This window comes from Marmota flaviventris, chromosome 15, assembly GCF_047511675.1.
Source record: "Marmota flaviventris isolate mMarFla1 chromosome 15, mMarFla1.hap1, whole genome shotgun sequence".
NCBI lineage: Eukaryota > Metazoa > Chordata > Mammalia > Rodentia > Sciuridae > Marmota > Marmota flaviventris.
In genome coordinates this window covers 34,310,642-34,334,688 of record NC_092512.1, presented here as the reverse complement: position 1 = coordinate 34,334,688, position 24,047 = coordinate 34,310,642, and positions in this window count along the sequence as shown.

Sequence of the window (24,047 nt, the reverse complement as noted above, 5' to 3'; positions counted from 1 at the left end):
TATTATTATTATTATTATTATTTTGTGACAGGGTCTTGTTAAGTTGCTGAGGCTGGCCTTAAACTTGTGATCCCCCTGCCTCAGCCTCTTGAGGTGCTGGGATTACAGGTGTATGCCACCACACCCTGCTTTATTTTTTTAATTCTTGGAATATCCCTCTTCCCTGCTTCTGATCTGTGGGGAGATGGAAACAAGGGCACAACACAAAGCATTCATGTTTTTTATGTTATTATAAAATTAATCCAGTCTTAAATCCGGAACATTATTGATCTTTGCAAACATTTCTTCAACTGAACTTTTTATTAACTGCATATTTCATAGTTTCCTATTGTAATACAAATCTCCAGTGGATAATTTTTTTCTTTGCTTTTATTATTTTTGTTACTCATGTGTAATTTAGAAACGTCCTGCTAGAATATAGGAAGCCACTCTATTATCTAACTATTGATGTGGTTGAAAGAAATATCCTTTTACCCTCCTTTTTGTTTTGTTTAGTTTTCTGTTGTTTGTTTGAGATGGGACCTCACTATGTTGCCCAAGCTGTCCCCAAACTCGGGGGTTCAGGTGATCCTCCTGCCTCACCTCCCTAGGTATGTGCGCACCATCTCGTCCAGTCCCATGACCCATCTTTTCTTTTAAGGAAAGCCCACCAACATATACCTTGCTTCCCTTGGAAGGGCAAATGCCAAAGGGGGGCTTCTCTAGAGCAACAGATACCCCTGGTGTAGGCATAGTCTTGAAAACTCTGGACTTTGAGTAGGTGAGGCTCTAGGCCAGGCTCCACAGTCCAGGGCCAGAGGGCATTCTCTAGCTGGACATTTCGGGGACTGTGAGGACGAGTCCTTTCTATGTTTGCCTCCTTCTGCTCTTTTTCCTGCCTTTCCTCCAAAACAATAGAAACCATCAATGATCCAACATTTGGGGTCACATGATGGGGCCATGGGGGACAGGGCTTCTTCAGGGTGGCTGCCTCTGGACATTTGGCAGGGATCTGAGCTGCTAAAACACAGCTCAGCTTGGATGGGCAGCTCCTGGTCCCTGGGGAAGCCCTGGGAACAGCCTGGCCTGTCTTCGGCAGCATCCTGGCAAGGGAACAGCTTGGGGCCCTCCCTGAGCTTACAGGGGAGCTGCCCCTTGAATACCCAGCTGGGGTCGGAAGTTCAGAAGCTGGTGTTCTGATGTAGCCCCTCCTCAGCCACCTTCGCAGGCAGAGGCTCCCCGGCTGGCCCTGCAGCTCCCCAGCTGGGGCTCCCGCTCCCCCACCTCTCCCCACCTCCCTCCCAGGATTCCAGGCACTTTGCCAGGATGCCTTCAGGAGGCAAGGTTGCAGCGTACCCACAGCACAACTACCTTGGCTCGGGAATGTGACACAGGATGTGCCATCCAGGGGTAGCTCTGCTGAGCTCCCAGGTGAATAGCAGGGCAATGGCTTCATGGCTTTCCCCTACTTTCCCTGAGCACTGGTTGGAGGAGCTTTTCTTCCATCTTTATCTTCTTTATCCGTCAGCGGTTAAGCTCTCAGTCTGGGACTGAGCTTGCTGGGTTCAATCTTGCCTCTCCCCTATGAGGTTAAGTTACCTCATCTCTCTGGGCCTCGGTTTTCTCATCTATGAAAGGGGGATGATAATCATCCTGTCTCCTAAGGCTACCGAGGATTAAATAAGGTGAAGCATGTAAAGACCTTAGAAAAATACTTACCACGTAGAAAGTTCTTATTAAACAGGACATGTTAGCTCCAGTCTGCATTTGCTAGGTGTCACCAATTTGTGGTCCCTACAGTGGGAAGCACACAACTTAGGCACTTAGAGGAAGACAGAAACTGAAGTTGTAGTCCTTGTTCCTCTGCTCCTGGGACCCCTGGAAGGAAACCTGAAAGTACCTATGTGGCAGATTTCTCTTGTGCCTCAGAAACACATTTGTATGAACCCTTTAAGTGCTTGTCCTGCATTGGGGAAAAATCCCCCATTAGATGCCCACACTTACCCAGAGTAGAAGCCAGAAACTCAAATCCCCAGCCTTCTATAGGGCAGGGGCCACACAAGACCAGGCTGCACCAGTCAGCGGTGTTCATGGGAGGCCCTGCCAAAGGCAGGAAGCTTGGACCCAATGAGGGCAAATGCTCTCCTGTATACTTCCCTACAATTTTCTTCCTTTCTCTTTTTTCCCTCTTCTTTGTAGTACTGGAGATTGAGCCCAAGGACACACTACCACTGAGCTACATCCCCAGCATCCCCAATCCTTTTTATTTTTTATTTTGAGACAGGGTCTTGCTAAGTTGCCCAGGCTGGCCTCAAATTTGAGATCCTCCTGCCTCAGCCTCCTAAATCACTGGGATTACAGGTGTGCACCACTTTTCTACAGGTATTCTAAGCCTAATTATTTCTATCCCCACAAAAAAGGAAATATGTTGGAATCCTAATCCTCAGCACCTCAGAATATGACCTTTATTGGAAACAGAGTTTTTGCAAATGATCAAGTTAAGGGCATTAGCCTTGATCCAATGACTGTCCTTATAAAAAGGGAAAATTTGGACACATAAACAGACATACACAGGGAGAAGCTAAGTAAAAGTGAAGGCAGAGGTCAGGGTGACACTTCTATAAGCCAAGGAGCACTGACATTGCAGGAAATAACCAGAAGCTTCAAGAAAGGCATCGAAGAGAGCCTCAAACACAGCCCTCAGGAGGAACCCACCCTGCTGACTCCTTGACCTTAAACTTCTGGCCTTCAGAAGTGTGGACACTACATCTTTGTTGTTTAAGCCACTTGGATTATAGTGCTTTGTTAGCAAACTCCTATGCATTGTGTCAAATGTAAGCTCCCAAGAACAGGGAATTTTGTGCTTTTAGTTATTAGCACATAAATGGCACCCAAGAAATGTACATTTGATAAATGAATGTCTTCTTTATAGTTCACAGTGCTAGACATACAGCACAGGAAAAGGTCCCATATTCGAAGATCCTATGCTTCTTGTCCATTACTGTCCAACCTCAGCTGCAGTCCAGTGGGGAGACCGTGCATGCCAAGCCCTGCACAGACATAGGCAGAGCCTGCCTGAGGTGACTGGGCCTCAGGCTGTGTGGCAGCAGGTTTTGGTGGCTGGCTGTCCAGCCCTGTGGCTGTGAGGACTGGCTGAGAACTGAAGAGACTTAGAAATCTTACCCTGACTCTTTCATGTTAAAACACAAAGCTCACAAGGCCCAGTGAGGGTGTGAGTAACTCCCTGGCTGGTTCCTTTCCAAAATACACACAGCCACACAGATGAACTTCAGGTAAGGTTGTAAGACATGCAGCATGGACTGTTCCATGCTGTTTTGCCTCCCCAGAGGCTTCTGATTCCCTTCCCCCAAATCTTCTCAGGGTCACACTGAGAATTTGGTAGCAGGAGAGACTGTGAATTCTGAAGAAAAATAACAATTATGCTTATGCACTATGGTCAATACAGTAGTTGTTTTCATATATTCCCAGGCTGATTTCTTTCAGGCCTGGTCTAATTTCTCTGTGGTCATGGCTTGAGGTGGGGGAGAAGAATCTACACAGCATACTCGGCTGGTCTAGATGTGGTTTGCTTGGGCATCTTCTCCCATTGGACTCTGAGTGTGTGAGTGCATACAAGGGAGTGTGTTCATGTGCGTATGTGTAAGAGAAAGACAGGAAGAGAGCATGCAAGGATTGAGAAGAGCAGACCCTGGAAGGCCCTTGTGCAGAGGAAGAAGTAGCTGCAAGGTCAGGCTGCCTGCTCCAGATTCTCCCCATCTCCCTGTGCAGACCAGCTCGTAAGGAGGACTGAAGCCACCCAGATGGGTCACTGGGAGTCCATAGGGCCTGCCCAGCAGGGTTCAACCTACAGCCCACACCCAGGCCGGTCTGGGAATGGTGTCCTTTGTGTTAAGAAATGTGAGCCTCCTGGATTCCATATGGGGCCAGGCGTGTCCTCACAGAGAGCCCTTTGTGCCTGGGAGAGGGTTGGCCCTGTTTATTCTGGCAAACGTCCAGGTACTGCCCACCTCCAGTACCCCGCCCCGGGGCTCCCCACCTTTCCTCTCCAGCTGTACCTCCCTTCCTCACAGGGTGCAGCCACCCTACAGAGGGCAGGGCACTTGGGAGGAGGCCTGGGCTGTGCCAGAAGCATGACCCTGAGAGCCCCAGGCTGAATGAAGGCCGAGATGACTCCAAGGTCTGTCAGGAGAGGAGAGGGCTCTGGCGACAGACACATGCTGAAGCAGGTTGAAAGAGCAGGGGCAGCCACAGACCCATCCTGGGGCATCAGGGACAAGAGCTGGTCATCCAGCCAGGCCAGAGCTTGGGGCCAGGTCTGGGGCAGCAAAATCCTTCCACTTCTAGTTCTTTCCTCTTGGGGAGAGGGTGGGATGCATCATGATCCGGCTTGTTGCTGAGACACCATCACTGAAGGTCCATGATGATCACTGCAACTGTTCATGTTTCTTTAAAAAAATAAATTTAAAAAACCCACGAGGAATCTCAGCCTGTCAGTCTTCCTCCCCTGCTGTCGACTCCCATTATGAATCCGTGGCATCTTCTGCTGAGAGTTAATTACACGTTGTGTGAAAGATGCAGGGCTTCCTTGAATACTTTTTTCTTCCTGAAGGTTCTAACCCCTCAGCTGCCTTCTTCTGCTTCCCCACTGTGCGCAGGAAAGCAGGGTGCTTGGAGGAGCCCAGCTGACCCAGGCCCTGGGCTGCTGTGAGCCCGGCTCTCCCCTGCGGATGGCTGGGGCCTCCTGAGCCGCTGAGCCAGCAGCAGTTCTTCTGTCCAGGGCTCCCTTCCCACTGCTGGAGCTCCCACCAGGCCAGAGCTGGGTCATGACAAAGCACAAATGGAAGGTGTCACCTCCTCAGCACTAGGGCCTCCAGAGCCTAGTTCCTCTTGCTTTGGGGGAGGGGGGGGTACAGATGGCTTCCTGAAGCCGTCTATGGGAAGGCTCAGAAAGGGATTTGACCCTTCCAAGAGGCAGAGACTTCACAGTTGCTGATCTTCGTGGTTCATTTTTTTTTTTTTCTGATTGCTCCCACACTTAGACAGGCATTTTCACTCTAGGGGTGCTTCATCTTTCTTCCTCAGAGACTATGAGCAGCCCCGGAAGCAACAAGTGTGGACTAATACCTTGAATGATTACCTATTTGCTGTGCTGAATTTCACCTACTTAGGAAATGGCTAATTGCATGGCTCCTGGAATCTCTCAGAGCATGTTACAACTGCCCTGGGACTTGACAAGTCACAGCATCTCAGAGCTGGAAAGACCTCCTCAGCCACCCCCCGCCCGAGACATGACACACCTGAAAGTAGAGCTCTTCTGTCTTTAACATGGTTCCCCTAAGCAAGCCAATAAAGGAAACCTCCAGGTTGTGAGTGACAAGTAATCCTGTAAAGAGAAAATATTCGGGCTCTGTTTTTTTGGGATTGGCTTACTTACTATAATATTCTCCAACTCCATCCATTTACCTGCAAATGCCATAATTCTATTCTTTTTTAAATACTGAGTAATAGTCCATTATATTATGTCTCTATTTTTTATTTTATTTTATTTAGTACTGGGAATTGAACTCAGGAGGGTTTTACCACTGAGTTACATCCCCAGCCTTTTTGAGTTTTTTATTTTGAGACAGGGTCTAGCTAAGATGCTTAGGGTCCCACTAAGTGGCTGAGTTCAACACCATTGTCCTTCCTCAGTCTCCCAAGTCACTTGGATTACAGGCATGTGCTACCATGCCCAGCCTATATGTCCATTTAAAAGTATTCTTAGTTTCTCTCTCCTTGTTTATAAAGACAATGCCGAGAACTTATATATAAGGCCATAATAAATAAAATAATAAAATCACTAATGATCCCTCCATGAAGGGTGAAAAGAGGATTGGTACTTTATGTTCTTTTCTTCCCTATTTATGCATTTTTCTATTAATTAATTTAGTTATTCATTTTTGGTACCAGGAATTGAACCCAAAGACTCTTAACCACTGAGCCACATCCCCAACCCTTTTTTACAATTTATTTTTTTATTTTGAGACAGGGTCTTACTAAGTTGCTGAGGCTGGCTTTGAACTTGTAATCTTCTTGCCTCAGCCTTCTGAGTTGCTTGGATTACAAGCATACTCCCCCTCCACACCTGGCTCTTATATGTGTTTTATAAAATTGACAACGTATTGAATATATGGTTCTATTTTATTTTCTTCCATGTTTTTTTTTTTAATTATCCTAAAGGCTATATAGTGTCTCCATCATGTGGACATGCCTTACTTTTGTAATATTACCTGTTGGTTATTCTTAATAATTAATTATTTAGAGAAAATTGAGATGAATATCTCTGAGTATAAAATTTTATCAACAATTTTTGCTCACTTCCTTTAGCTGAAAGTGGGTTACTAGATTAAAAGATGTGTGTGTTTGTTTGTTTAGTTGGACACAATACCTTTATTTTTATATGGTGCTGAGGCTTGAACCCAGGGCCTGACACGTGCTGGGTGAGCACTCTACCGCTGAGCTACAACCCCAGGCCTAAAAGATGTGTTTTTTGAGGCTCCATATATACTGCCAACTTGCTGTCCTAATTTGCTCCCTCATCAGCACAAAATAGATGCCCCTCTGTTCATTGCACTTGGCCTATGACCTGTTTAATCAAGGGTTTTACTGTTACTGTATATTGTGGATTGAATCTCCCCACAAAGATACCGTGAAGTTCTACTCCAAAATACCTGTAAGTGAACTTTATTTAAAAAGAGGGTCTTTGCAGGGACTATCAAGTTAAGAAGAGGTCCTAGGGTGGCCCCTTATCCAATATTAATGATGTGTTCATCAGTTTTCTGTGACAAAAATACTTGAAATAATCAACTTTAAAAAGAGAAGAGGTTTAATTTGGCTCAAGTTTTCAGAAGTTTCAGTTCATGATCACTTGGCCCAGTTGCTTTGAACCTGTGATGGCCTGTCACATCATGATGGGAACAGGTGATAGAAGAGGCTTGTTCACCTTGTCTTCTAGACAGACAGAACTAGAGAGACCAGGGTCCCACAATGAAGGCACGCCCCACAGTGACCTAACTCCGCCCACTAGGCCCCACCTCTTTAAGATTCCACTACCTACCAACAGCTTATAGGCTGGGGACCAAGCCTTTAACACCCGGGCCTTTGGGGGACATTTACCCAAATCATAGCAGCCAATGTCCTTATAAGAAGAGGAGGACCCTGGTGAAACCAAGAACCACAGAGGCTGGAGTGATGCAGCTGCAAGCCAAGGGATACCATGGATGGCAGCCACCACCAAAAGCTGGAAGAGGCCAGGAGGGATCTACCCTAAGTCTCGGAGGGAGCGTGGCCAGCTGACATCTGGATTTCAGTCCTTGTAACCTCTACATTCATTGTGGAGTGTATGTAATAATTAATATATGTCCATCAGATATTATTAATTATTCTCTACAGAGAATAAATTTCTGTTGTCTTAAGATACTCAGTTTGTGATGCTGAGCCTCAAACTTGCCATCCTCCTTCCTCAGTCTCCCAAGTCACTGGGATTACAGGCATGTGCCACCATGCCCAGACTACATGTCCATTTTAAAAATATTCTTAGTTTCTTTCTCCTTGTTTATAAAGACAATGCCAAGAACTTATATATCCAATCCTAAAAACTGGATACACCATCCATTCCCTGGCTTGGTGGCAGCTGAGCCAAAAAGAGCTAAGGTACAAAGGACAGTTCTAGTTCCTTCTCAGAAGGGCATCCAATCCAGCCTGTTTACCAGTTCTTCCTGGGAACATTTCTTGCTTCTCAGCCGTACAGCGAGAGCTCATCAAGGGCTGTGAGGGATCAGGACAGGGCTCAGGGGTCTGTCATTCAGTAGACAGGATCTGGTTTCGTTTTTTCCTCAGGGTCACATCTCACACGGTAAAGGGGCACACAAAACATAGACTTGTCATTTTTATTCAAACTCTTGGGTTTGACACATAGAATAATACCTTCTAGATTAGTGCCTCATTTAGTGGCTCACACATACCCAGTGTCAGGGAAATGGTCATCATTGTCACTGATTAGGCCTCACCCAGGTTCATTATCAGATGCCACTAAAGCTCAGAGCCCCTACTTGGTTGATAGGTTTTGTTACTATTAAAATCCTGGGCTGGGGATGGAGTTTAGTGGTACAGCACTTGCCCAGTATGCCCAAGGCCCTGGTGCAATCCCCGCACTGCACTAATAAATAAATAAGCAAACTAAATTCCTTACTTCTCCTAATATGTTGTTCTTTTCTCTAGTGGCTTCAGAAAGGTTGTTCTCTCAGGTTGACCTTCCTGATCCTGAACAGAACTTGGACCTAAAGAACCCTACAGGGAAATTATACATTGAAGGAAGTTGTTATCCCAACACAAAGTTTACAACATTGTAAGCTTTTCTTTACTAAATGTCCACTAGATGCCACTTCCTCTTGTCTTCACAAGAGTCCCACAAGGTAGGTTATGATATTGTGAGATAAGACAATAAGAAATATATATTTGGTCTCTGCCCCTGGTTCCTGGCACAGAGCTCCTGAAAACTATAATTTCCTGATTAACAGAGGTGCTGGATACATCCTTCATTATCATATTTGGTCTTTGACCCCAGTTCCTGACATAGAACTCTCAATTCCTTGGGATTCCTTGGGTGATAAGAGTGCCTTTTGTTCTAAGGAGACACTCTTGGTGACCCCTAGATGGGGGCTGGTAGCCGGAAAGATCTAGCCAAGATGAGAAGCTAGGAACTTTTGCCCCATCCTCCAGAAAGGGGACAGGGGCTGGAAATGGTGTTAATAATTGAGCATGAATATGTGATAAAGTCTCCATAAAAATCCCTGAACTATGGGGCTGGAGATATGGCTCAGTTGGCAGAGTGCCTGCCTCGTATGCACAAGGCCCGGGGTTCAATCCCCAGCACCACAAAAAAAAAAAAAAAAAAAAATCCCTGAACTATGAAATTTGGAGAGCTGGTAGGTTGTCAAAGACCTGGAGGTTGGCATGCCCCAAAGTCATGAAAGTTCTGTGCCTTCCCCCATGCCTTGCCCTGTCCATCCTTTCCATCTGGCTGGCTGTCTTTAATCTTTGCAATATCCTTTATAACAAATATTACATATAAGGGCTTTCCTGAGTTCAGTGAGCTGCTCTAGCAAATGATCAAGTCCTAGGAGGGGGTCACAGGGACCTCCAATTTAGTCAGAAATTCCTAAGGTGGTTTCTGATTGGCATCTGATATGGGGGCAATCTCACAGCCCTGAGCCCTTAGCCTGTGGATCTCTAACTCCAGGTAGACAGTGTCACAGCTGAATTATACTGTAGGAATCCCAGATGGTGTTGGAGAATCGATTGTTTGGGGAAAACCTTGACCCCTGATATTTGGTCATAGAAATGTTCTGTTGAAAATTAATAGAAAGAAAAAAATTGTTTTTTTCCTTTCCATAGGTACAATGGTGTCTATTAAACAGATAAAGAAACAAAGGCATAGAAAGGTCAGCAGTTGGCCCAAAGTGGCTGAGCTTGTTCAGGACTGTCTGCTGTTCAGTGGCCAACGGTTGCTTAGAGGACCAGTGGAAGTAGCTTCCCAGTGGGGAGATAAATACTAACAAGGGATGCCAGATGTTTTGATGACTTATGGCAAATCTTTTGAGACAGATGTTCTTAGTTCAGCTCAATTTCATCTCCAACTTCCTGGCATCTGCAGTAATACTGAATTGTGTCATCACATGACCCCTGAAAATTCATAGTAATTCATGATAATCCCTGCTAATTCATCTCCTGACTTGTGTTTCACTTTCATTACATCTGTTCCCAAAAAAGGAAATTGACCCCTGTAAATGCATATGAGGAATCTCATATCTAATTTTTTTGTGTGTGGTGCTGGTGTGGGAACCCAAGGCCTTGTGCATACTAAGCACACACTTTATCACTGAACTCCACTCCCAGCTCCAAAAATATCACAATTAATATTTCATAATTACAATTATCATAATAAGTTTTATGACAGGAAGCAGCCCCTCATTTGTTTTTTCTGTGACTGCAGGCTAACACCTGACATGTTAGAAGTTGGTGAGGCTCACTGGTGAGTGAGGCTCACCTGTGTTCCTGAGTGGCTTAGCTTTAATGTGGTTCACTTGGAATCCACTGGCCTGCGGTCCTGGTTCCAACTACTAGGGGAAGGCAGTGAGGCTCTTCCTGCAGATTGGCTGCTGGGGTCATGCAGGATGTCAAGGCTCAAAATGCTGGGCTGACTGCTCAGGCAAGAGCAGGCAGGGCCCCAACTCAAGATAAGGCTGTCTTTGGAAGCAGCTACAGCAAACAGGAAGCTCTGTCAGACACAAAGGAAGCCTCCAAGGCCAAACATGGAGGCCGAGGAAGGTAGAGCTGACAGCCAGCTCACTTCCCTGTGAGTTCCAGCAAGAGGGAATTGCAAAGATGAAGTTCTTGCCTCCCAGAGAGCCTCTGGGTAGAGAGGAAGGCTGAATACCACAAAGTCTGTCAAGCCAAACCAGGCACAGTAAGGGTCACAGGAGGGGTGCCAAGGGCCAAGCCACTCCAGAGATGACAGAAAGCAGCTTCACAAGAAGGTGGCAACTGAGCTGGGCTCAGGTCAGAAGCAGAAGATATCATAAACCCTACTAAGTGAGTTTGAGTTCTCAGCCTGAAGAAAAATGCAGAAGCTGGAGGTTGTAGTGTGTGTGGCTTATGTATCTGGCCACAGCCCCTCTGTGCCCAGTGTCGTTCCCAGGACAACCCCCACTGGACCAGGCATGAACTTCCCTAAAGGACAACCACATGGGGCCCAAGGCCTTCCACACCAACACTTTCCATAACCATTCCTGGCCACTGTTTCCTCCCTCTGATGTCATAGGGCTCTGCATTTTGTCCCATCTCAGCAAATTAGATCCCTATGGTTTCCCAAGAGCTGTCATTTTAACTCTTTTTCTACAAAAAGAGCTCAGGGCTTCCCAGAAGTCTGATTCAAGGCTATTTTGAGCTAGATTGGATGGGAAGAAACAGGCTGCCCACTCTTAGAAAAGGCATATTTGAGAAAGGGCTACCCAACACCAAGTAGACTCTGAGCTTTTCTCTGCATGAGTTGGATGAGGGTCACAATGAGCAAGTAAAAGCTCACATGGTCCCTGTCAAAGTTGTATTGACAAACAGCTCTAGACAGATCCAGACTGGTTTTGTAAAACAGCTGTTATGCTACTTCTGTCTGCAAGATGAGACACAGACACAGCACCCCCTCCCCCCACGTTGGCATCATTTGTTGAGCCATGGCTTTGGAAAGAACAGCAAGTCAAATGCTGGAAAGAGGCCCAGAATGAATTGCAGCTGGAGGCCCACCAACCACAGTTGTGTCTTGCTCATCCTGGGTCATGAGTGAGTGGGTGAGGTACCATGATGTGGGAAGGGAGAAAATCTAAGCCCCCAGAGTCAGTTGCTGCCTTTCTGTATCCCCATCTTCCTGGCTCCTCCTCACCCTTCCTTCCTGGCCAACTCAGGAAAACCTGCTGGGATTTAAGAAACTTCCAGAAGCCACTTACTCCATTTAAGGTATAGATGCTTTCTCAAGGATCTTTAGCCCTCAAACCCCTAGAAACACAGAGGCAGCCTCTCAAAGTGATTACCAAGCATGGACCCAGAAGCAGCCCACAGCACCCAGAGATGCCCAGCCTCCTCACAGGAAGGTCAGACTCCTTCACCACATGGTCTTCGGTCCTACAGCCAACCCATTTTCTTTCCCCACCTAGGTTTATTTATCTATCTATTTACTGCAGTGTTGAGGAGGAGACCCAAGCCTGGTGCATGCTAGGCAAGGACTCCATCGCTGAGCTACAACCCCAGCTCCTGGACACATACTTGGAAGGTGAATTAAGTCCTCCAGTTATGTTCTCTGCATGTGTTCAAAATTCTTCCCTTCCTTCTATTCTGCTTCCTTCCTTCTTCAAGCCATTTCTCCCAGTGTCACTGAAAGATCACCCACTCTCAGTTAACTGGGGCTCTTGTGTCCCTTGGAGATCCGACCTCTTTAGCAAGGGAAGGGATGCCTCCCCTCCTCCCTCCTCCCTCCTCCCACAGTAGCCGCGACAGGGTCTGCTGTCTATGGACCCTGTGGAGCTAGGGGAGGCCAGTGCCGTTCTTCTGTGCCAACTGCATGTAGGCATCACCAGGCCAGGGCTTGGCCAGAGCTGCTCCTTCAGAGAGAAGTGAGCCAGGATACCAGATGCAAATGCCCCCTGGTACCCTGAGGCTGTTAGATGATCAGGGTGGTTCTTTTCCTCCCCCAGAACACTGGCCAGGGGGCTTTCCCAGCAAGGGCCTGGCTCTCCCTGGTCCTCCAGCCCTTAGGTCCCCTCCTAGGCCACTCTGGAGTGGGTCTAGACACCCACCCAGAGCAGACCTCAGCACGTGGCTGTGGGGCGGGTTTCTCCGCGGGGTGCAGTGTGCCCTCTGCGCCGCTCCTCCCTCGTGACTTCTGGTAAAGGCTCCGCTCGCCCCACCCGCCTCCGCCCGCCTGCGGCTGCCAGACCCGGGCCGGCCCCCGCCTCCCCCGGAGGCAGCGCTTTCTCCCGCCCCTGGCAGCGGGCTGCGCTTCGGAAACTGTTGACTCAGAGGGTGGCCGGGCGGCCAGCGTCTGATGTCAGCTTGGAGCTGGGCCCGGGCGCGGAGGAGAGCGGAGGAGGGCAGGAGGCGTGCGGGAGGCCGGCGCGGCGCTGCGCTGCGAGCGCGAGCGGCGCGGTGCGGCGGCCGAGCAGTGCGGGCCGGGTGGGCGCCCCGGTGGGCGTGGGGGCTGCGCAGTGCGCGCGGTGGCTGCGGCTGCCCCGGCGCCCGTGACTCACGGTGCGTCACGGACTAGATGCCCGCCGCGGCCGGAGGCTCCGGGCTCCCGCTGACTCATCAGAACGCCGTGCGTGCGGCCCCGGAGCGGGGGCGGGGCGGCGGGCGGCGGCCGAGGTCGTTCGTGGCGCGAGGAGCCGGAAAACCCCGAGCAGGCGGCGGGTGCGCGGGGTTGCACCGCCGGGGGTGCCGACAGCTCTTCGAGTCACCTGCGGCGTGGTTGCGCGTGGGCCACCACAGGCGGGAACATCCCCCAACCGCTGCTAGTCTCTTGCTGTCCTGTGCCCTGCGGTCCCCATCCTGGCTCTGGAGGCCTCCCCTTCTGTCGCCCACGCCGCCCCATTATGGGAGAAAGTGTTCCAAGGCACCAGCACCTGCCATGGGAGCACCCGAGGTCGCTGTCGTTCCCTCTCCCCCAATACGTAAGGCCTGAAGGTCTGTCTGGGGAAGCGCTTGCGCCAGCCCCTGGACCTGTAGGCTTTCATTCCAGGCCCCACTTTCTACAGGGAAAGCTATGCTGCTGCTGTAGACACCACGTGCTGGGCAAAGCCTGGCCCCAGGTCTTTCCTGTCACTGATGGCTAACCACAAGGCCCTGTGGCACTCAGGAAATGCAGCACAACGGTCAGAGACGTCTCTGGAAGGGCTGTGGGCTGAGAAGAGTTCTCTGTGTGATCGCCACAGTCCTGGAACAGAGACAAATTCCCTAGCATTCGATGTGTGAGACTCCTCTGTGCAAGGCGTCCCCACCCCACCCTCAGGGACAGGTGGGGGAAGTGGAAGCACAAAGGGGTCTGTAAGGGTCTCACTGGTCTGCACTTATGGTCTGGCCAACCTGACAACACCTGGAACAGTTGAGGGCAAGGGGTAGAAGCAGAGTTACTAGCAAAGCAGGATCCAAGGAATGATTACTGAAAATTACCCCTGTGTTCAATCACTTGAACGCTGTGCCAAGGGACTTATTGCCAAGACCCCCAATAAGAAGCTTCGGGATGGGAATGGTCACCTCCACAGAAGCCCTGGTAGAGCTGGCATTAGGGCAGGAACCTTGAGAAATGATTTGAACAGATGGGGAAAGGACATTCCAGACAGAAACAAATGCCTGGATCCAGAACCTAGAGGCAGTGGGAAAAGCAGGGTGAGTTCTGGGAATGGCCAGCAGTCCAGTTTAACCTGAAGAACTGAAGCATTAGCTGCCTATCCCAGCAGCACAGATATGCCTCTCGGAAGCAGGCACAGTGGCCTAGAAGGACCTGTAGTCACGGGTTCCGCCCTCTGCCCCGGGCACAGAGTCATGCCAGTTCCCAGACAGATGGATTCCTTCCAAGAATTCCATAGCCCTGCTCAGTCACAGCTGCAGGAGTCTCGGTCTTGGATGGCTTTAATTTCTCGGTGTCTAATGCAGATCCCTTCTCATCCAAATCTCAAATACTCTTGCTATTCTATCCTTTGATTACTGATTTGTATTGGTCTGCTTCAGTGTTTCTCAACTCTGATAGCATGCTGGAATTACTTAAAGGGGCTTTAGAAAACAAAACACGTTGATTTACAACCCCCCTCCCAGAAATTTGATGTCACAGGTCTGGGGTAGGGCCTAGGCGGCAGCAGTCTTAATAACTAGAGGAGAGCCACTGACAGAGGAGGTCATCCTCAATACATCAGGATCAGACCCACAGTCAGAGTGGAGCCTCCTGGCCTTCAGATGCCTTAACTCCACAAACCCTGCGAACGGCCTTGGCAGGCTTCCAGAGCAGTTGGCCTCCCTGAGGCTGGGAGTTGCGAAGTCTTTCCCAGGCATCCACTCTGAAGCTGAGGCCAAAGGTTCCAACAGGAAGGGAGGGTGAGGCTTCTGTTTGTTCCCAAGAGCCAACTGACCTTTCAAGCTAGAGATAACCACCAGAGCCTCAGGAGTGGGGGTGGGGTGGGAGGCAGAGGCTAAGCTGCAGGAGGTTCTGCAGTCATTTCCCACCAACTGCACAGCAGGCAGGGAGCCAAGGTGGAGGCTCACTATCTCCTGTATGACCAGCCCTCAGAGGTTGAAGAGGGCCCAGCTAAGGACAGAGTGGAGGCCTGAAGAACAGGTCTTCTGCTTACCAGAAAAATGGAGGTGATGATTCCCATCCCAAAGTTTCTTATTGGGGGTCTTGGCAATAAGTCACTTGGCACAGCGTTCAAGTGATTGAACACAGGGATAATTTTCAGTAATCGTTCCTTGGATCATGTTTTGCTAGTAACTCTTCACAAATCTAGATAGAATCTCCCAGTCTAGGGCCTCAGGACTCCTTCAGCATTTGTCTACCCCCACTCTTCAAGTGACAGAGTTTGAAGACCCTGAAGCCAGGCTGAGGAACTCAGCAGTGGCCTCCCTGCCACAAGGAAAATGACATTGGTTACCAAGAGGGTGACCAGCTGTCTTTTTCTAGGACCAAAAAGCAGAAATTTGGCATTGAGCCTAGGGAGGATATAGAAAACTATAGGAAGAATTTCTTGACATCTGACAATTTTGCCTAAAGGATTCATGAGACTCCTGAGCATCAGACCTGGTCACCAACCAAGCAGTGTTCTCATTTGACAGAAAACTGAAGCTGTGAGATGGTTGTACCCTGAATGAAGCAGCAACAACCAACTAGCTGCAGAGGTGGGACTGGGAGCTGAAAGACACAGTCAAAAACAGTGCAGCAGGGTCAGTGGCAAATGCCTGTAATACCAGGACTTGGGGAGGCTGAGGCAGGAGGATCACCATTTCCAGGCATGGGCAACTTAGTCTCAAAAAATAAAAAGGGTTGGGCTGGGGGACATGCAGCTCAGTGGTAAAGCATTCCTGGGTTCAAAAAGAAAAACAAATACCAGTGGGGCAAACCCTTCCTGAACTTTGGCTCTAAAATCCTGGAATTTTGTTTTCTTGTTTAATACTGACCATCAGTTCCTCATGAACAAAAACCTGTATCTATGAAGGCCAATTAGGATTTGGTGTGTGTGTGGGGGGGGGGGGGGTCCTTTCTGGCAAAAAAAAAAAAAAAAAAAAGGGCAAGGGCTTGTAGTTTGGGAGTAGAGGCTTGTCCAGCGTGTGTGAGACCTGTGGACAAAACAACATAGGATTGTGAAGGTCTTGGGAAATGTGGAAGAGGCATCACTAAATGGCTCTCCCCTGGGGCACTGGCGGAACACACACATTTCTGGTAATCTCGCTTTTGGGATAGTCCCCAACGCTTTTCCTTCTAGGGTCTCAAGCTTCCCGGTCTTAGGGCCTGGAGGCCTCCTGGAAGGTGGGTATCCGTTTTCCCATGTTACAGACTAGGAAACTGAGGCTGGACATCGGCTCTACCAGGACTGACTTGTGGGTGGATCTGTTCCAATGTAAATTTCTTTCCCTGTCCTGGGAAAAAGACAGCCAAGTGCCGACAGGGCGGTGCTGGCCAGTTTCTCCCTGCGGCCAGGCGCGGCGGGCCGGGAGCAGGAGCGGCATTAGTGCACACTCGCCGAGGGCCAGGGCTGGGAGCGCCCGAGAGGCGCCCCTCTCTCCCCTCCTCCCGGCTGCCCCCCACATCCGCCCAGGCCGCCAGGTGCCCCGAAGCCCAGCCTCCCCCCGCTCGCCCCCGCGCCTGTTCCCGGCGCAGCCGGAGTCTCGGCGGTCACGTCTCCCCATCCGGCTCCAAAGTGCGAGCCAGCCGCGGCCCTGGCAGCCCGCGGAAAGGCGGGGCGGGGAGGGCGGCGCCGGGGGCGGGGAGGGGGAGGGGAGGCGGCCGGCCTAGGTCGACCCGGGCGAGGCGCGGGGCGAGGCCGCCGCGCTGCAGCCACCACCCCTTCCTGGCGTTCGGCGGGTGGGCGGGCGAGGCGGGTGGAGGCCAGGCCGGGGAAGCCGCAAGGCCGCGCCCCCCGAGCGCAGCGCGGGCGGGTGTTGCTGGGGAGAAAAGCGCGCGACGGCTCCGCCCTGAGCCCTGCAGCCGCAACGCCCTCTGCTGGGGAGGCCTTGGAGCTGCATGGAGACCCCACCCCGACCTAAGCACGAACCACTGGGGAAGGCCAGACAGAGTTCTCTGATTTCGGTCAGAAGTGACTGGCTAAAGATCACCATCTTAAATTTTTTTTTTCTTTTAAAGTAGACCATGTGTATTGTAGGACAGTTTGAAATGTGGAGAAGAAAAAGAATCACGTTTAATGCTTTTATTTAGAAAGCCCACTGCAAATGCATACATGCATGTTCTTTATGGAATTAAAAAAATACAATTGTGCCAGTTCTGTGAATGCAGAGACCTTACTTTGTTCACTACTCTATCTGCAGGGATCTGTCTACTCAAAAATCATTCGTTGTTTCTACCAAAATGGGTTTACACACAGCTACTTGGGAGGTTGAGGCAGAAAGATTTAAATTTGCAGCATTTCCAAATTAGAAGATCCTGTCTCAAAATAAAAAGGGTTGGGGCTGGGGCTGAGCGTTAGAGTACCCCGGGGTTCAATCCCTCCTCTGGGATGAGGCATGCGTAGGGGGAAAATGGGTACAAAGTTAGGTCTGTCACTTTCAGCATACTTAAATGTCCTTGTATAATTCCCTGACCCCCTGGATATGAGTATGTATGACATTAATAGTAAAATGGCCCATTAGCCCCTTTAACTAGAATCTGAAGGCCAGATGAGTTTGGAACTGAGAACTATTCACAATGACACTTAAGATGATCCCTCCCCCAGTAGGGTCTGGGACAACACCCTGTAATCAAACATACCACATTCCCGCAACAAAATGTATGACTATTCGCAGTAAGTAGGATAAATAAATGTTTTAAGCAGCTTCATGTCAGTTCAGTTGGGTTTTAAGGCCAATTTTTTTTTTTTAAAGTAGGGATTGAACCCAGAGCTGATTTACCACTGAGCTACAGCCTCAGCCCTTTTTATTTTTTGAGACAGGTCTCTCACTAATTTGCCCATGCTGGCCTAGAACTTGTGATCCTCTCGCCTCAGCCTCCCAAATGGCTGGAATTACAGGCATATGTCATCATGTCTAGCTTCCAGATGATTTTTAATTTTTAATTCAAAGGGATGATGGCCCTGCACTATCTGAAGAGTAGAAGATATGGGTGAGCCTCTGCTACCAGCCTGAGCTCCCTCTTTCAAACTTGTCTTTCTCATATACTCAGCGCTGCCAACTGATTGGATGTGATTGAAGGGGCAGGATTTAGACTTTTGGATGAGGTTATCCTGCCTTCTCTCCCTAGCCCACCACCTTGTAAGCAATGGACTTTAACACTGTGTGGTTACACACCTCTTCATCCTGGGTTTGCTTCCCACCTACAGATTTTGAAGGAGAGCAGCATGTCTCTCCCAAAGCACCCCAACCCAGGCATTTTCTTCTCCAAAAGGACATTAACTTCTCAAGAAGGGCATGGGAACCAAGCCATTCAGACAACTAAGTTACAACTGGTGCTATTCCTACAGGCAGCCTCTGTACTGGGCCTCTCCCATTTCAAGGCTAAACAGCCATCTCCTACTGACCACTCCACTGGACTCTCACTCCAGCAACACCTCAAAGGCAGCATATTCAAGACCACAAACATCCCCTGTATACCTATTTCCCCTTCATTTCTTCCACTGTGACCTATGACAGTGATGGAGCCCATCATCCATCCAGCCCAGAAGTTTGAGACCAGCCTGGGCAACACAGACACACACAAGCTAAAAATTTAGCCATCTTTTAAATCCTCTCCATCCTTAGTGTTTACTTTTTTTGGTACTGGGGACTGAACCTGCGAGCACTTTACCATTAGGTCCTCACCCAGTCCCCCCAGTCTTTTTTTTTTTTTTTAAGACAGTCTCACTAAATTGTTGAGTCTGGCCTTGAACTTGTGATCCTCTTGTCTCAGCCTCCCAATGGCTGGAATTACAGGCATGCAGCACGAGTGTATCCTTAAAGTGGCTTTCCAATTCCTCCCTTCTCCCTTCTTTCACCACCCCCATCTTGTCCTCATGCAAGAATTTAACCAGGCCTCCCACTGTCAACTTTAACACTACTCCATCCTTCCTGCACAATGAAGCTGGATGCATTCCTTTAAAACACACTCATTTATGTCACCCCCATATCCTTCAGGGTCACCATGAGCAGCTGTCCAGGCTAATGGCCTGCAGAATCATTTGGCAAATTTGAAATACCCCCAGAGCTAAAAATAAAACAATGCTGCTCCCATTTTTCTTAGGATAAAAATGGAAATCCATAAAGAGGCCTGCAGAATCCTGCCTGGTCTGGCCCTCTCCTGCACGATGCCTTTGGCAGTCTCTAGGCTCTTGAATTTCCACATGCTCCAACCCCTTGCACAGAGCAATCTCCCTCCACCTTTTCTTCATTCATCTCTCAGCACAACTAGCATTTCCCCAGGAAATCTCCCCGACCAGGCCAAATGCCCCCATCATATGCTCTTTAGGACCATGTGTTGCACTCTCAAAGATGATTCTTTTGTAATCTTAACATATATGTGTTGATTCAATTTGTACCTGTGTCCCTCAGGAAAATGCCATGTTCTGTTTGCCCTCCATGGTGTTCCTACCAACTGACATGAAATAGGTTCTCCATAAATAGGTGTTACTTAAATGTGTGAATGAAAGAATAATGATGATTCTATCTTGTCCCTGCAGCAACATGGAATTCTGGTCACCTCATCTCAGGATAAGCCCAGGAGAACTAGAATCATAGAAACAAGTGTGTTTGTGAGTTTATCCACCAACAAACAAAAAAATTTGTTATGTGTGCAGGGCCCTATGCTAGGCTCTGGTGATAAGAATAAGATGCAGCCAGTGTCCTCAACGGTTACTGCAATACAGCACAATAGAAGAATCTACCGGTGGTCAGAGACTATACAGGGAGCAGGTGGCATGCTCAGACTGGCCCTGGCACCATCTCAAGCAAGGGGTGCATGGGAGCCGAGGGATATGCACAAAGTGGCAGATGGTATATACCTATAGTCCCAGCTCTCCAGAAAGCTAAGGGAGGAGGATCACTAGAGCCCAGAAGTTTGAGACCAGCCTGGGCAACACAGACACACACTGGCTAAACAAACAAACAACAAACAGCAGCAGCAACAAAAATGGAGAACTAGGCCATGAGGTGATGCTAATGGGAAAATTCACCTGAGAATGTGGATTGCCAGAAAAGAGCAAGGCATCTTGGCCAGGTACAGGACAGAGAAGCAATCTCTCACGTTGGTGAATCCACATCTTAGGTATAAATCAGAAAGCTGCAAGGGGTGGGGGGATCCAAGACCTGCATGAACACTGCTGAATGTATTATGGGATACAAATAAGTCTTGGTCTCTAGGAAATCTGTTGACTGGCTACTTTCAAAATCTTAAATTCTCAACCACAAAGACCCACAGTCTTAGCAAAGCCACAGAGAATCATTTCCCAGATAAAATCATGCCTGCTTTGTGCCTGAATAATCAGCCAAAATCCCTTTTCTTCCTACGGAAGAATCCCAATCATTACCTGCTTTACAAGCCCCAACTCAACTACCAGACCCCAGAAAAGTCTTTCCCAACCCTCTCATTGAGTGACTCCAAAGTCACTATGGGATCCCCTTTGAGGCACTGAGCTAAGCTAAGTTCTACACTGAGCTAAGTAAACCTGGCTTTATGTAGCTGCGGGCATGTCCTTGAGGAGCTTGAAGGAGTTGAAGTTCATGTCCACCTAGAAAAGCCAGGATTTGAACTGAATATTAAATAAGCACATTGCCCCCTGAGGTTTCCCCTTCCAACTTTTGGGTACATTGTTTCACACATAGGAACACCTTCCCAAATCCCTGACAGTTCACATTGAGCTCAAAGCCCCCGAAATTGTCTTGGTAACTGGAAACCTATAGTTTCTGAGGGGACTTCCAGTGGCAAAGGCTGTTGCTATTGGGGTGTTTGGGAAGGGGAGAGAAAGTGAGGCAGGAATCCCCTTTCTCCTGGTTCCGGTCCACCTCAAAACATACTTCAGCAATGCAAAGGACAGGGAGGTCTGGCACTTGTGACTGTGCTGATCAGAAATGTGTTAGGAACTGTTAGTGCAGTTGTGCAGAGAATTGCTGCACCTCAAGATGATCCATGAGCGCCACCTAGTGGGATGTTCTACACTGCTGCCCAAACCACTGATTTTTTTTTTCTTCTTCTTCCCATTTTTGGTTCTGGGGATGATAATCCAGAGCGTCTGCATGTTAGGCAAGCACTCTAGCACCATTGAGCCAGATTCCGAGTTCCCCGGCCCCCACCACCTCCAGCTTGCAGCATGAGAATTGTGTGGCTCTGTGCACCAAGGAGGCTGGCGGGTGGCATCTGTCAGAAACAGCAGTTAGAACTAAATTGTCCCGGAAAACTGCTTTGCATAACATGCCCACTGGTGCACACCTGTAATTCCAGCAACTCTGGAGGCTGAGGTAGGAGAATCATAAGTTCAAAGCCAGCCAGCCTCAGGAAAGTATGAAGGCCCTAAGGAACTTAAAAAGACCCTCCCTGTCTCAAAATTAAAAATAATAGTCTCACACAAATCTATGGTCTCTGAATTGTTTAAAAAAAAAAAAAAAAAGTGTTCCTTTAACTTTGGCCCCCAGGAACATGAGAGTAAAAAATGGGGTCCTCTTTAACAGAACCTTAGAATAATCTCTGTATTAATCTTACCCATTTTTTTAACCTAAGGCCCCCCCAAGTCATTCCTTATCTAGTTTTTATCTCATATGAAAGATAATTCAAAAAACACTTCAAGCACCCACCTGTACCTCACTTCATGTGTCATGAGCTACATTCATCCACACCTGGTGTAACAACTTTCAATTTCAGACAGGGGTTCACAAGCTGCATCCCTTCCACTTCCTTTTTCAAGGTATTTAATGTGTTAAATTGCACTGGTGTTTTAAAACTTGCTTTCATCTGATTTGTCATGTTTTACTGACAAAATTTTAATGTACCCTTGAACCCCCCCTTCTATTGGTAAAATTTTGCACAACTTTAGGAAAACATAGGTCAACTCCTAGCAGTACAAGGGCAGGGATGGAAGGAAGTGGATCCAGCCATTTGAGAAGGAAAGGAGTGTTTCCTTTCCTCTATGTGAACTCAGCAACTCAGCTCTGCACTCTGCCCTTTTGGCATCCTTCCCATCAACCCAACTGACATACATTTAGTACTTATTTGGATCACAAATTAGAGGCCAGTATTAACAACTTAATGAGACCATCTCAAAAATAAAATAATTTTTTTAAAAAAAAGGGCAGGTGTAGCTCCATGATTGCATAGCATGTGCAAGGCCAAGTTCAATCCCCAGTACCACAGAAATTAGTTTGTAGCAACATAAAAAAACAGAATGTTTCAGACTTATGTAAGGATACAACTTGAATACATCCTATTTCATTGTTTTAACGCAATTTTGGATACACGCAGATATAAAGATTCTATTTCTGTATATCACTATGGCAAACAATCGTTGGTTAGATGTACTATCCCTGAAAACAATATTCCTGAACCTTGTGTATCTCTTTTTGTATTTTGAATACCAGAGTATCTTTAAAATTCTTCTCAAATTCGGTTCCAAGAGGTTTTGCTCCCAAATCTTTAAGGTCCCTTAATTTGACAATTGCTTGTACATATGGTATATAATGAAGGTCACATTATCATTGATGGATTGGAAACACCTATTCTTGTTACTTAATTAAAAGGGCAAAATGCACAAGGTTGGGGATGGGGAGATCAAAAGATGGAAAAGGGGTGGGGAGTTAGAAAGGACCTAATTTAGTAGTCAGGAAATGAAATTCCAAGACCAGCAATGGTGAAATCAGTGACTCAAATTAAGAAACTATAGGAATTGGCAGTACCCCCTTATCCTCTTCCAAGGATGGGTATAAAATAAGGACTGGTGATGTGAAGTATGTGAAGATCCCTTTTGCTGTGCTACACAGCTGGGCAACTGCCTTCTCTCCACCTTTAAGACTCCAGATTCCCAGGTCAATGAATGAGTGGAAAGGGACACACATTCTCTGGGATGGCAGGAGTGCCCTACTAATGCTGAAAGCGGAAGCCCTGCTGGACAGTTGGCCCACCACCTTCAGGAAGATAAGGAACACGGAGTATCAGCAAAGACATTATTTCCCCCCAAAGAATTCACCAAATCAGATATTATTTTTAGTTGACAAACTACTCACTGCAGCTAATACACTTTAGTTCCCCACTTAGATACCAGGGTTACCAGACATTTGAGGAATGCCTTTAATCTGAAAGAAAATTTTTTAAAAAGACAATTTAAGGTAAATTAGACTATTCGCAACTGGAAGGCATTCCAAAACACTAACATTCTTAGAGATGAAAGACAGTGATGCAACCTTACTTTGCAAATGTAAAACTGCAGGGAGAAAAAATGGCTTAGAATATAAAGCTGAGAAAACATCCCAAAGTGGAGCAATTTATAAGCAGAGAATAAAGGAAGTCAATGATATCAAGATAATTAAAATTCTCACCTCCCCCTCCCCCCTAAAGTGCACTGCAGAATGGACATTATCCATATGCAGCATCTAATATATCCTTTCAGTTATCAAATTATATTCACATCACTTCACACCTTAGTTATTACTAACTTCTAAGGGGCTGGTTTTGTTATCCAACACAATGCTCTCCCCCCTTCCGCCAGTGGTTTTTTCCAAGGGAAACAAAATAGCTTATTTGAAAAGTGGGAATCCAGCCATACTTAAAAGCTAATTAGCTCATTCCACATTTCATCTTCCAGCAAATGCCAGTCAAGACCAAAAACTGTTTCTTATGCCTAGGTCAGGTTTATCCCTCCCATATTGAGAGCCAACAGATACCTGAACAAATTTATTCAATATTTTTGCCTTCAAAATGGAATTTGTAGGCTTTCCTCAACTTGAATTTTGATTCATGCCAGGCAATTTGTGTAAATTACTGTACTTTTAGTCAACACCGCAGGGTAATATTAAAATCAGACCAACTGGTAAAAATAACAGCAGTGCATGACATTCCCCACTCTAAGGTACAAAGACAAAGCAGAATGCCAGAGACTAGTTACCCTGAAACTAAGCCATCAGCGAGATGGCACTTGTCAGGCAATGCAGCTAGGCCCTTTTAAGAGTTTTCTCTTAATTCCCAGTGATCTAATAAAGTTAGGTTGTTGTCTCCATCCTATATGCAAGGAAACCAAGACTCAGGGCACCTTAGAAGTGTTATGTCCCTTTAACTTTAGAAAGCTAGTACT